The sequence below is a fragment of the Molossus molossus genome, unplaced genomic scaffold (assembly GCF_014108415.1).
Source record: "Molossus molossus isolate mMolMol1 unplaced genomic scaffold, mMolMol1.p scaffold_m16_p_10, whole genome shotgun sequence".
Lineage (NCBI taxonomy): Eukaryota > Metazoa > Chordata > Mammalia > Chiroptera > Molossidae > Molossus > Molossus molossus.
Genome location: NW_023425345.1, coordinates 66,627,497 through 66,641,491, shown reverse-complemented (window position 1 = coordinate 66,641,491; position 13,995 = coordinate 66,627,497). Strand labels below are relative to the sequence as shown.

The window sequence follows — 13,995 nt, the reverse complement described above, 5'->3', positions numbered from 1 at the left end:
AGACTTCAAAGATATTTAATTACTCTTGTTAGCAATGAAGACCCTAATCACAAGAATGTCTCAAGTAAATTTGTGTATTTTCCCATTGGGTTGCATCATAATTTCAGAGATATTTTAATTTTATTTGAATCAAGTGGCTTTACTTTCAATATAGTTGTCATTCTCTTAAGAAGATATATATTCAGAATCTTTTTGTAATGTAAATTCTCACCCCCTAATTTATATGTTGTCAAGTTTGGGTTTTAGTATACTGTATTTGACTTTCTTAAAGCAGGGCACACCTGAATAAGCTTTGGGGATAAAAGGAATAAAAAAAAATTGTGAGCAAAACATCTGATATAGTTTTACTTGCAAAGTTCAAATTTTCTGAATGGGATCAAGATGGCATGGCTTGAAATGTGGCTGAAGGGAATAAGAGAAATATGGTAAATGTCTACATATCTGAAAGCAGTAGTGATGAAGGTCTCATACCATATTTCCTTGTGTATTTCTCCCTAGATATTTCCACATATGTACACATACATTGAAGAAAGCAAATGGAGAATTTGCCTGTCTCTTCCCTAGAATCATTACTGCCCCATGCATTCTTCTGCTATGTGATAATGGCCACTCCTGCCAGCATTTACTTTTTAAAGTAGATTTTGCTTTGACTTTACCAAACAAGAAAAAGGATTGAATTTTAAAAGCAATGAAATTCTACTTTCTGTTGGGGGAGGAACTGTCCTGAAAGCTCACTCTTCTGGCCCTTCAAAGGCCTCTCGTTCCGCCTTTCAGTTCTGCCCCGTCCTTGCCTCCTCTGAGCAAACCCTTATCTAGCACCTGCTAGGGACCCAGGTACTGTCAGTCTCTGTGCACGCGTGCGTGCGTGTGTGTGTGTGTGTGTGCGTGCGTGTGTGTGTGTGTGTGTGTGTGGTGGGAGGTTGTGAGGGGATGGAGTCCTTGCTCTCTCTGAGCTTTGAGTCCAAGGAATGTTTAGATTAAATGAACCAGTCATATCAGGTAACAGAGCCAGTGACAGTGTCCAGGTCAGACACCCACCTCAATGAAAAATGATACTCATAGTGCATGCTATATTTGGTCATTATCTGTCTTCCTAGCATTTTCTTCCTTGTAGCCACATGGAATAAGGTGTATCTCTTTTCTGCAAGAAGTTTCAGGTTTTCAAAAACAGCCACCTTTTCCTTCGGAGTGATCTCTCCTCCAGGCTAAGCAGACCTCCTACCTGCTACCTCCTTGGACACTCGGACGGGACTGTGGATTCCTCAAGCCTCTGTATCAGGTAGGTTTGCTGCCGGAGACTAAAACCCTCACCGATGATGGTTTCACAAGATGTGAGTGTATTTTTCTGTCTAAAGTTTCAGGTGGGCTATCTGTCGCGTATGGCCCTCCCCTGACCGGCGCAGCCAGGACCGATCAGCTCCCTGCTCGATTGCATGGCTTCTGTCTGAGTGGGAGCACCCACATTCTAAGTAGCAGGATAGAGGAGGGGGCCGAAGGACCCACGTGTGTATGCATGCTTCCCCTTCAGCAAGGTGTCCAGAAACAGCCTCTACTGCTTATATCTCATTGACCCAAATTTAATTACGTCCCTGCGCCTCTGAGGAAGCGCGATTGGGAACTGCTGCGTTTTCCAGGGAGCCCACGGAGGTGAACCTTGGGGGTACCGGTGCTTTAGAAGCAGGGGTAACGGATGCCCGAGGCAGCCAGCTGTATCTGGTAACAAATCCATTGTCCTCTTTTGTCACTCATGAAATGCTGTGGCCAAAGCTGAGCAAAACTACCGCTGCCCTTTTTTAATAAAAGATAACACGCTGCAAAACTTGAAGTTTGTTTTATCACACAGAAATGCAAGGAAGTATGTTTGCTTTTCTAAATCAAATTAAATCCAACTCTGATCTTTTCTTCACCATACTGATGGAAAATTCAATATCGCTCGTTTATTCCTGCCTCCATAAGGTCACATAGGGTAGGACCGAGATGGAGAAGTTATTATGTGGGTTCCTAAAATTGAGGAGTCATAACCTCCATGAGAGTTTCATGGTTCCAGTCCATTATGGTCCATGTAACGACAGGAGGGTCTCCTCCTTACATTCCACGCTTGAGCGTTACATTCTTTGCCAAAACTAGAATAAAAGCTTTGAGGACTGGCGTCCAGCTAGCCTCGGTGCATTTATTTCTAAAACTCTGTTACCCCCAAGAATGCCACAAACCCCCATTCTCTTCCCAGAGTGGCAGGACTTACTCCTCCCAAGGCCAGCCACTTCCATCTCTATTCTCCAGGCTATCCTTTGATGTCCTCAACTCCGCAGGGGACAGCATCATATCCCCTCAAGGGTCTCAAGGACGCTGGTTCTTGCCTCTTCTGAGGAGTCTGTGGTAAAGGAAATTCCGGCACCCGTCTGTTTCCATTGCTATTGTCTTGCTCTGTGTATTCTTACCCAGGTGCAAAATATTTATTAATGCAGCTTCACATCATTTGGACCATTTTTATAATTACGTTGTATTACCAGTATCAGGAATTGAGTTTCCCAGGTAATAATAGATACCCCACTCGAGGGTAACTAGTTAAGGGTTTATTCTCTCACGAAGAGGAAGCTCTGGAGTCGTACAGTTCAGAGCTGATGTAGTGGCTCCAGGATGTCATCAGGGACCCAGTGCTCCCCAGTTTTCCTTCTCTGCCACCCTTACTCATGTCTGTCATCAGTGACAAAATGTGGCTGCTAGAGACCAGTCATTATATCTATGTTCCAGGCAGAAAGAAGGGAAAAGGGAAGAGGCAAAAGAGACACCCCTTCTACATGAGTCAATACCCTTTAAATAGTGATCTTAAAAATGATTTGCAAGGAATTCCACTTATACCTCATTGGCCAAAACTTTCTTTATAGGAGACTGGAAAATACAGTCTTAGGTAGGCACAGTGCTGCTCCCAATAAAATCCAGATTTTTTTCATTAAGGAAAAAGGGAAAATGGAGATGGGTGAGTAATACACAATCTCTGCCTACTGCATATTATTGTTAACTCGTGTGTCTGTCCTCTGTCTTGTACTTGCAGAGTTCGATATTGGTACCCAAGCAAAGGACTCTAAACTTTATCTTACAATAAAGTGCTCATTTTAGCTTATGAAAAACTTCTTAGATCCAACATATTATTCTTCAGAGCCAAATCATATAAATGAAATTTAAGTGAGCCAGCTGCTGAAAAGCTCTTTCTGACTTTATACCAGTTGGTGAAATGATGAAGAGATGGTAATAATCTATCTCCAAATATTTTTCTCTGAAGCCTTCAGCTTCAAAGATTTCCATCTCTTATTCCATAACTTTGAGATCTTTTTGAACAATCTTTGCTTTTCCTTTTTATAGAGACTTTTTATTGCTAGAGAGATGCAGTTTTTATTTCAAAGAAAACATTTCTGGTTCATCTTCCCCTTCTTTCATTTTATCAAGTCTGAATGGCCAGGCCGTTAAAGTGTTACCTGCATCCCTTTCAATGTGGCTCTGTTTGCATCCTCCCTTTTCAGAATGTCTTTAAACTAAAAGAAGAATTATTTCTGCAGTATAAGCTTTGCCTCATCAATGATCAAGTCTCTGCTCCTTTTAAGTGGGCTTTGGAGTAATCTTTCTAAATGAGGGTATCTTTGCTTCAATGAGAATTTTTAATGTGTCATATAATCCTCTGGGTAGGAAGATTTGTTCAGCAATTTTTAAAAACTGAGAGCTAAGTAAATGTGCCATTGATCTTGTTTCGTATTTCCAGGTTTTTAAAGGTATGGAAATAATGACATTGCAACAATAAAAACAACAAAAAGATTATTTTGAAAATAGCACTAAACAGGGGAAGAAACAGATTGTAATCACTAATTCCAGTCCCTCTCTGGAGTCCTTATTCACCAAATATTCTTTCAGGTCCTTTTGTCTCACAAGAGGAATTAATGGCCCTTAGCACCATTTTAAAATCTGTGCACTCTCTGTTGAGGGTAAAGGGGCCCAGCCTTCTCCTTGAGGGGAGGGGAAATTCTTTGCATTCCTTCCTGATGAATCAGACACACACACACACACACACACACACACACACACACATCCTGTCTTGGTTTCTCAGTGGCTCTTTCGTGGAATAACCTGTTCCAGGCTGAGGTCCCCAGTCACCCCAGTCATGAGCTCTGCTACTTATTCATTGTATGCAGTTGGGCAAACAGGAAACCTTTTCTGGTCCTCAGTTTCCTTGCCTGTTAAATGGCAATAGTGATACGTACTGTGCATGGTTCATGAGAGAATAGGAGAAGCATCTAATACAGGAGATCCTTATTAAGAATGGGATAAGTATGATGAGCTAGTTTTTTTTTTTTTTTTTTTTTTTTTTACTTTCTGTGTTCCACTGCACAAGGTTGAATATCATGCTGCTTTGTAACTATCATAACAGAGAAAATATTGAACTAACGGTGTACTTGTACGCAATGTGCACGCACGGGCTTGCGGTGGCAAAAGCAGGAAAAAGCTGTGTTTCATGTGTCAAACATGGTCCAGATGTTAGCAGTTTTATTTCTCACAACAATTCTATGCATGATATTGCCCTAATTGTGAGGAACGTGAGGCTCAGAGAGGTTAAGTCGCAAAGCTAGTAAGTGCAGAGTTGAGAGTCGATGTTCTCTGTGTATCAGGGGCTCGTGTCCTTGGTAGGCAGACTTGTAAGAAGGCCTCCGAGATTCCCACTCCTCTGCTGTTTACATTCCGAGTAACCCCCTCCTCCTGAGTGTGCGTGGGACTTATGACCATGATGGGATAGCCATTCTGGAGATTATGTTATAGTGTTGAAGAATCCATCTTGGCGGAAGTCAGGAAGATTCTCCTGCTAACTCTGAAGGAATAAGCTGTCGTGTGATGGGGCTGGGCCTTGAGGGCAGTCTCCGGGAGCTGAGAGCAAGCCCTGGTCGACAGCTGGGAAGAAACAGGGACCTCAAATTACTAAGTCCTGCCAACAATCAGCATGAGCTAGGAAGAGGATGTCGAGCTCCAGATAAGAACCACAGCATGGCCTGAATTTTGACTTCAGCCTTATGAAACATGAAGTGGAAAGTCCAGATTTGCCACGTGGGGACTCTGACCTACAGAAACTGAGATAACAAATGGGTGTTGTTAAATTTCTTACAGAGCAATAGAAAACTAATACATACTCTGTCTACCAGATTCTCCTGGACCCACAGGCAGGAGATAGGAACATCAGATTTTATATGCTGCTCTATCATCTATTGGCCCAGAGAGCTGGGTCCGTTCATTTTTAAAGACGAGCCAATAACACTTGTGTTTTTTACTTGACAGAGTAGTTGTGAAGCTTATCTGAAACAGGGCCATGAATGTTCTTTGTTGACTATAAAGTGCTATCCGAAGGTAATATTCGAAATGTTTAACAACCAGTTCAGTGTGGGAGGCAACAAAGCAGAAAGGATGGTGGCCATAAGCAGTATGATTACACTGGGTCATGCTGGGAATTATTCTTTGTAGGGCAGATGAAAAGGTATTTCCAGGTTTGAAGGTCAAGGTGAGGGAGCCCAGGACAGTGTCAGGCAGGAGGAAGGTGGAGTTTATAAAGGAGGCCCCCCCATTCAGCAACTCTCCTGCTCAGTACTTCTCACAGTTTTCCTTTCACGATATTTTCTATGAAGTCTCTCTTATATTTTCAACAACCATCATGTCAACATATTCTTTCTTAAACGTACTCCTGAAATTTGTGAAAAAGACACCACTTTTTAGAGCGTGAACATTCCTTACCCTCTCCTCACTTCCGAGAAACGTGGTGTTGTTAGCTCTTCCCTGAGCCTGCTCGAACAAAACAAGATGGAAACATTATCTAATGCTCAAATGTATACTATTGAATGAGAAATGAGAGGTTATTTCTTTTACAGTGTCATTCACATTTATTCGATTTGACTGTATAGATGCAAATTTTGACCTCCAAGTTTTACCTTTTTCCTGTAGATATGTTGCTTTTTTTTCTGCAGGTATTTTTGTCTTTTTTCCTAGACTCAAGCTTCCCAAAGTATCTCAATTGCTTTAATGGCCTAATTGTGCAGTGGCGTATTTAAAAGTCATTCTTTTTCACCATCTATTAAATGTAGCTCAGAACTGTTTAGAAAATTGGGTGAGGCATTTTAGCCAAAGCATTTATAATGTGGGCTGCCAAGGAATGTGCAGCTGCAGGAGCTTCTTCCTCTAATCTCAGACTTTTCCTTGAAAGTGTATTAAGGATGGATACCTGTGAAGAGGAACCAATTAGATCTCTCAGGAACTGCAGGCATTGGAGAGAGAAACACACTTTGTTTAAACATGCTGACTCTGTTGATCCTGAGAAGTGTTAGCACCTACAAGATGGCTCTTTTATATTGAAATAAATTGCTTTACCTTGGATTCACCTGCCATCTTGCTAGGTCTTCAGCTCTTTGAAGAGTGGCTCCTAAGCAGTGGTGGATTGGTAAGTGTTAAACAATAAGTTGGGGGAGGGGAGGGGTGGCACCTGATTTGTTACATTTGCCAATTTCCTTGGTGTAAGTATTCTCACCACAGCTGATTTCAAGCTACCAAAGTGAGGTTAATGAATGCAGACTTGGTAAGAAATGTACTGTGGCACATCATCATATAATATTTTTATCATATACATACAGTAGACAGGTAATCTCAAGAGCATATATAATAATAGTAAAATGAAGTTAAAAATTTAGGAAGTGATCTTTGAGTATTTGTTAACATATATATATATTAACAAGTTATATATATATGTTTATATATATAATTTATTTAATTTTAAGTTTCTATCATTTTAAATTTTAATAAGGACCATGGTTGACAACTGGCTCCAGCAAAGCACTGAGCCTGAGTCAAGAGGATTGACTGTGTAATTGAAGGATAAAACTGGGGTCATTCTGCTTTAGTTTTGGTGGACGCACCAAAGTCTAAGAATATGAGGTGCTAGATCACCCAGATACGACCCCAAGCTGGCTCTGCCAGCATCATTTCCTTCTAGGTGAGCTGGAATAGGCGGGGAATTTCTTTGGGAAACATTGTGGATTGTACTTCAACCCAAACAACAAGGACTTTCAGGGGACATCTCAGAGGACTTATAAGTAACCCCTGGAGTTTACAATCATAAGGACTGTTTCTGGCACCCACTAAGACCTGCAAGTGTGAAGTCTGTGGCTGCAGTCTTACCATTTTATCTGGTTGCAGAGTAAGGAGGGCTGCAGTGGGACAAAGGTCCTTCCACGGATGGGGGAAAAGGTGTTTCTCGTAGCTCAGATGTAGACCCAAGGAGAGCCAGCCTGGGGTCACCTTAGATGGGATCTCACCCAATGAGCTAAGTGACTATCTGGAAAGACAGTGTGACCCTCACAGAAAAGTAGGTTCCCAAGAGGCCTCCAAGGGGGAGTGTTAATCAGACAGCTGACTATGCCAAGGTGGTGGCAGTCAGGGGTCCCTGGCCAAGGATCACAGAGGAGCCAGCGACAGGCTTGCCTGAGAGAAAGAATCAGCATTGAGCATCTGCCTTCCCGGGGCCACCACTGTCACGTCGCAGCTCTTTCTTTCGTCTTCTCTGTCCCTTGATCCAACCCTACAGGGGTCAGAAACAGCAGTGATAGGGAAGGAGGGAGAAGGTAAGTGAGGAAGGGGGATAAAAAGCAATACCCATGCCCAGAGAAAGTCTAAAGGGAAAGTTTTAATTGAATAAAAATGATTATTATAGTGGACTGAACTGCAGTCACGTGATTTTAAAAATTATTTCAAATGCCAAAACAAAGGCACTCTTCATTTATTATCCAAGAGCAGTGGGAAAAGCTAGACAATATTTCATCTGGGGGAAGGGACGGATCCAGAAATCAAATCTGAAGAGCAGAAATTTGGTTTCTCCTTATAACCTATGAATTTGAAACTAGTCAGCTAACCAATCACAACTATATTTTTAAAAGATTTTGTGCATACATTAGATCTTTAATACTGTAACAAATTGCTAGTTAAAAGAATGATGATGATAAATCACATTCATCATATGTGGTGGCCTTTTTGAGGACAAATGACAATGAAAACTTACAATAAGTTTTACAATTAAATATGAAAGTACCCCACAAAGAATTAGGTGCCAAGCTTGTCACTTGCAATTCTAATTGGTAAACCTTGGTCCCAAAAAGATAATAGGAAAAATCATCTGACTTATAAAAGTCAGAATGAATATCGTTTTCCATAGGCTGCCTAAACACTAACACATTAAAGACTTAAAAAGTAAAAATAAAAATATGTAATTAGCCTTGGCAGGTTTGATTCAGGGATTACAGCATCGGCCTGAGGACCAATGAGTCTCGTGTTCGATTCCGGTCAAGGGCACTTACCTCGGTTGCGGTTCGTCCCTGGCCCTGGTCGGGTTGTGTGGGAGGCAGCCAGTCAATGTGGCTCTATCACGTTGATGTTTCTCTCTGTCTCTCTCTCTCTCTCTCTCTCTCTCTCTCCCTCCCTCCCACTCTATCTGATGATAGATAGAAAAATATCCTCGGGTGAGAAATAAAAAATAAAATAAAATAAAAATACATAATTAGTTTTCATTACAGAACACAAAATAACTGATTTCTTTTGAATTGCCTAAGTTACTTTTTTCTTTTTTTTATTGTTGAAAGTATTACAGATGTCCCCCTTTATACTCCGCTGACCTCCCCCCTCCCCGCTTCCTCCCCCCTCCTGCTTTCCCCAACCTAATGTCTGTGTCCAAGGTCGTGCATATATACATATAAGTTCTATTTTTTTTTTTTAATTTTCACCTTTATTGATTTTAGAGAGAGAGAAAGTGAGAAGGAGAGAGAGATAGAAATATCAATGGGAGAGAACATCAATTGGCCGCCTCCTGCATGCCCCTCACTGGGGATCAGGCCCACAACCTGGGCATGTGTCCTGACCGGGAATTGAACCGGTGACCTCTTGGTGCATGGGTCAATGCTCAACCACTGAGCCACACCAGCTGGACTGCATATAAGTTCTTTGACTTATGTCTTCCCACCCCTCCCATCCCCCATCCCTCTGAGGTTTGTTAGTCTGTTCCCTACTTCCATGACTCTGGATCTCTTTTTGTCAACAGCTTATTTTGTTCATGATGTTCCATAAATAAGTGAGATCATGTGATATTTGTCTTCCTCTGACTGGCTTATTCTTCTCAGCATAATACTCTCCAGGTCCTTCCATGTCATCTCAAAGGGTAAGAGACCTTTCTTTCTTACAGCTGCATAGTACTGTTACTTTTTCTTTGGACTATACAGAATACACAGGGATAGAATTCTTGCTAAAAGGAATTTCTGCTTTTGCCTACTTAATTTCATGAATGTGCGTGTAATTGTACAGAAGGGTTATTTGTGGGGATGGGCTGGGAGAAGTGAAGATTTTGTGAATACCTTAAGATCTTTAATACTCTAACAGGATCTATGAAACAGCCTTGTGTTTTCCACTAACTCGTAGAAACTACATTTGCAATAGTGAATAAACCCAGAAAATTCTGTGAGGTTACTGGGCCAAGGGGCCACACACGTTCCTCCCAGGAGAGGCATATTACCAAGCTAAAGTCTTCATGCAGATCATGTTGTCTAAAGAAGGAAGCAGGTTGGTAGTCACTATCTGCAGGATGGAGAGCAAGGCGGAGACATGATATAACTACACTGTAAGCCCCCTTGCAATGTGCAAATATTGCGCTCTTTGCCCAGCGTGCAAACCGAAATGCCCAGGGGGACTAGAAACATTAAAAAGAAGAAGAGCAGGCGGTTATGAGAGAAGACTACAGCCCAAATGCTAATGTAGCTACTGACACTGCTTCAGTGTCTGGGGCCGCAGGGAGTCTGACGAGTGTGGAAACTGGCGTCCATGCTGCCGCGGGCCCTTGTTGGCTGTGCCACGTGAGAAAGTAGGTTCAGTAGCCCAAACGTCCAAGATTTGTAATGCCCTGATTTTTAAAATGTTAACAACTAACTTTAAAAGTTGAAAACAAGGCGCTCTAGTTACATCGTATGTGATACATTTTTTTTATCACATAATAACTCAATATTGTTCAGATTCCTTTATAGTGCTTTATAATGTCTGAAACTAAGCCCTTCACACATTGATCTTTTAAATGCAAACTAATACAGTTGACCCTTGAACAACATGGTTTTGAATTGCACAGGTCCACTTCTACAAGTGGACGAAGACATCTGAGGTTTTCTACCAGAAACTGGGGGGCTGTGGGTGTGGAAGGCTGATTATATGCATTGATCTAGCCATTTTCTGCAGGGGACCGGCGCATCCAGGATTTTGGTGTTCGCAAAGTGGTGCTGGAACCAAGCCCCTGCAGATCCCTAGGGACAACTTAAGTTTTGGGTGAGTTGCAAGTTAAATTCGGACTTTTCTCTGCCCGGGGCTCAGAGGACCTAACCCTCTGAGAGTCCATTGCTTATCGCACCACATTAACAACAAAAGGACTGAGTGTACATTTCACAGCTTACGTTTTCGCGTTTCGAGTAAAAATAATTGACATGTAAATAATTCTACATACCTGTCATGGATTTCTCTTCATTATATCCTAACCACCGAGAAGGCCCTGGAATGGAGACTGGCTCAAACAGGGCCTCGTCTGCCCTGATAAGATGAACGTGGAGAACTCGTGAACAGTTATGAAAATACTTCTGAAATCAGACCTATTTATCAGCTGCGCCTCTCGCTTCCTGCCCAACACTGCGTGAGTGGTGAGAAGTTCGTAGGCATTTGAGAACGATATAATCCACAATTTCTGAGAGTCGTGATATTGCCATCTCATTGTCTGAAGCCAAAACTCAAATGAGCCTGGCCGGTGTGGCTCACTGGTTGAGGGTCGACTCCTGTAACAAGAGGTCATGGGTTCGATTCCTGGTCAGGGCACGTGCCCAGGTTGTGGGCCCCATCCCCGGGGAGGGGGGGGCAGGGGGGGCAGGAGGCGGCCAATCGATGTTCTTTCTCATCCGTGTTTCTCTCTCCCTCTCTCTAAAATCAATAAAGAAAAAATTATTTTTAATTGTTTAAAAAACAAAACAAACAAAAAACTTGAATGAAGCAAGTTCACCCTTTCATAAAAGATCTATGAAGGCGACTCCCCTGAAAAAAACACCAAAAATCTTCCTCCCGCAGTGACTGAAATATCCCATTAGGTCCTCTTTCCCCTAAATTTTACCCATTTTAAGCTCTTTTGAAATAACAACAACAAATAGCAAATTATCTTTGAAAAGGATAATATATCAAATGCTAAATAATATAATATGGCCTAATTTCCCTGGATTCTCTGAGATGGTATATAAAACATTTACATTAGGTTACAGGAGGCTAGTGGGGCTGAGGGGGGAGAGTTGACGAGGTGAAGGTGCCTCTGAGAAAGGGAGGGACAAAGGTTAAAGGTATGTATTTCACTCTTTTTTTCTTTTTTAATTAAAGAAATGTAAAATGTATATTTGTATCTGCATCTGAATTATAAATGTATTAAATTTCATACAGTTAACCAAAAATTTGAGCAGTTCTGTGGACTATATTTAAATCAAAATAGGTTTCCCAATACATGATATAGTCCCACTGATGTTTATGATGTATTGAGCTCATAAGTTTTACCACTCTGCATCACCAGTAGCCTTTGCAAATACATAGTCTCTCCCTCCGAAACACAGAATGGCATCTTTCAAATAGAATGTCCATTTGTTCTTGCTTCGATGAATCTTGTCATACTGACAGACAATTATCCATGTCAAACAGGCCTGGCACATCCTGCTCACTGACTTCATCTCCAGAATTTAAAGGGTCCTCTTCCACAATGTCTATTTGAGGGTCTTCATTATCACTGCTATTAGCAGTTGAATCTCCATTTGATATATTGTCAGCTTCTCCCTCAGGTCTCCTGCATCAATAATCTCTAGAACTTCATTCTCACCTCCATCTCTTGTACTTCCTATGTCATCATTGGAAGATGTATCACCAGTTCTATCTATTTGAATTATTTCCTAAATATCATCATCAGTTACCTGAATGTTTAAACCCATCTGAGAATTATAATCCTTCTCTGAGACAGGCAGGCTGCTGGGCTCCTCTATATTTCTTGGCTGCTTTACAGAATCACATCCAAACATCTTATGTTTAAGAAAATGAAGCTGAACATCAGGCATGTGCTGGTGCTGAGCCCCCGAGGGCCCATGGAGATGGGCCCACATGCAGATTTTGAGTCCCTTTGAGAGACCTGTGGAAGACTGTTATACTGAGAGCTCTCTGGATGACTCAGCAAAGCTTCAGACTTCATTTTATGCTCATTTCCAGGACGTACAAGTGTATCCCTGGTGGCATTTTCTAACTGCTTCCTATCCACTGTCCCAGAATGAAGAATGGTGGGTTGTTGGAGCAGTTTCCATTCTCTGTGATTTTTCAATAGATGCTTGAAGAGAACATGGGTTCAATCGTGGAACATTGGTCTGTATTTTCAACAACCAATTTTACAACTCTTTAATTAAATGTATTTTTTAAGGTATTCGTAGAGATAGCATATACAGGAAAATTCCATTTTAAAAGTTTTTGTGGACTTCCCAAGTCATTTAATTATAATGGAATTGAATTATTGTGGCTATAATAAAATCAACATTAGAAGTAACCTTTTCCGTTTGGAGGTGAAATAGAATTGATATCCAGTTCCTGGAATGAACTAGTTCGCAAGTGTCTTGATCTCAGTAGGAAGTATAGAGAGCTCAAACCTTCCCCTTCCCAATAGCTGTCATTTCCCTAGGATTCAACACTGGTTTTGATGTGCTACTTTGGGTGTGGGGAGAGGACAGTTTCAGAGGTTTCCACTTGGCCTTCCCCTGGGCTGTTTGATAGGTCTGACCCCACAGGCAGCAGTCAGCCAGCTGCCAAGTGCATCTATTTCAGATATATATCTGGGGACCAGGGAAGTGACCACTGGATGGGTCCACAGTCCCAGTGGGCTCACTGGTGGCCAGACATGGGCCAGGACTCCATTTGTGATCTGTCCCCATGTGACCACATGTTAACAGGGGTCTCTGGGCGTGTGTTCCTTCGCCCTAGTAAAATGGCCTGGGTTTCCCTAAGGAAGATCCAGGGAATCGTTTGGTGCTCATTTACTGTGGGACTGCAGCGTCCTTCTTCCTGAGGACCTGACTCTTCTTCAGCCACTGGGTTCCAGGTTCAAAACCTGACTCAAGTTCAAAAACATTTTATGGGATGCCTGCTCTCAGTCTCCTTATCATCCATCCTTGATTTCTTTTGATTTTATGGATTGAGTAGTACCCTTCCTGGCTACCTATCTATTTTGCCCTTAGTGACTCTGTAGTCTATTCACAACATCCATAGTAGTCTGAATATAGACCTCTCTGTATGACTTCATGACTTTGCTCCTCATGACAATAATTGTGTCTACCTGGGGTTCCTATCACCTCCTTTGCTACTGGAGTTGGATTCTCCTACCATCAGCCCTGTCCCATAAGGTGACAGCCACCACTGGACTTCTTAGGGATGCTGGCACCCCTTTTACCAGCATGTCCCTGCTGCTGGGCAAAAGATGCTCCTCCTTTGTTTCTGTGGAACAAGGGCCTCTGGCAGTTTGGGGCCTTGCATAGCAAACCCTCTTCAACACTCCTATATCCCTGGGCGTTTCAGCTCCTCCCACTGTCTGTCAAGGCAGTTCCGGCATGTCTCGGGTCTGCTTCCATGTGCTCCACTGCTTCTTCTAGGGGGCATCTTAGATGTGTGTCTGTGCATGTCCCAGGGTCCTTGCCAGGGTGTTAAGTCCTACGTCCCGGATAAACCCTCCCTATACAGCCTTCCATTTCACTACCCTTCATCAAGCTGCTCCAGACCCAGACAGCTATACCACCATCTGCTCCTGCCCATTCACCAGCACCTCGAGGTCTGGCTCCTTTCCGCCCTTGTCAGAGCCAGTATGCCCTTGGCTGGTTAGGTTGTGACTGAATCCCAGCTATT

The 13,995-nt window shown here is 42.3% G+C and overlaps 1 pseudogene; it reads right to left on the bottom strand.

Moving 5' to 3' along the window:
• Positions 1-11,621: 11,621 nt before the first annotated feature.
• Positions 11,622-12,479, bottom strand: LOC118623733 (annotated as a pseudogene).
• Positions 12,480-13,995: the final 1,516 nt, after the last annotated feature.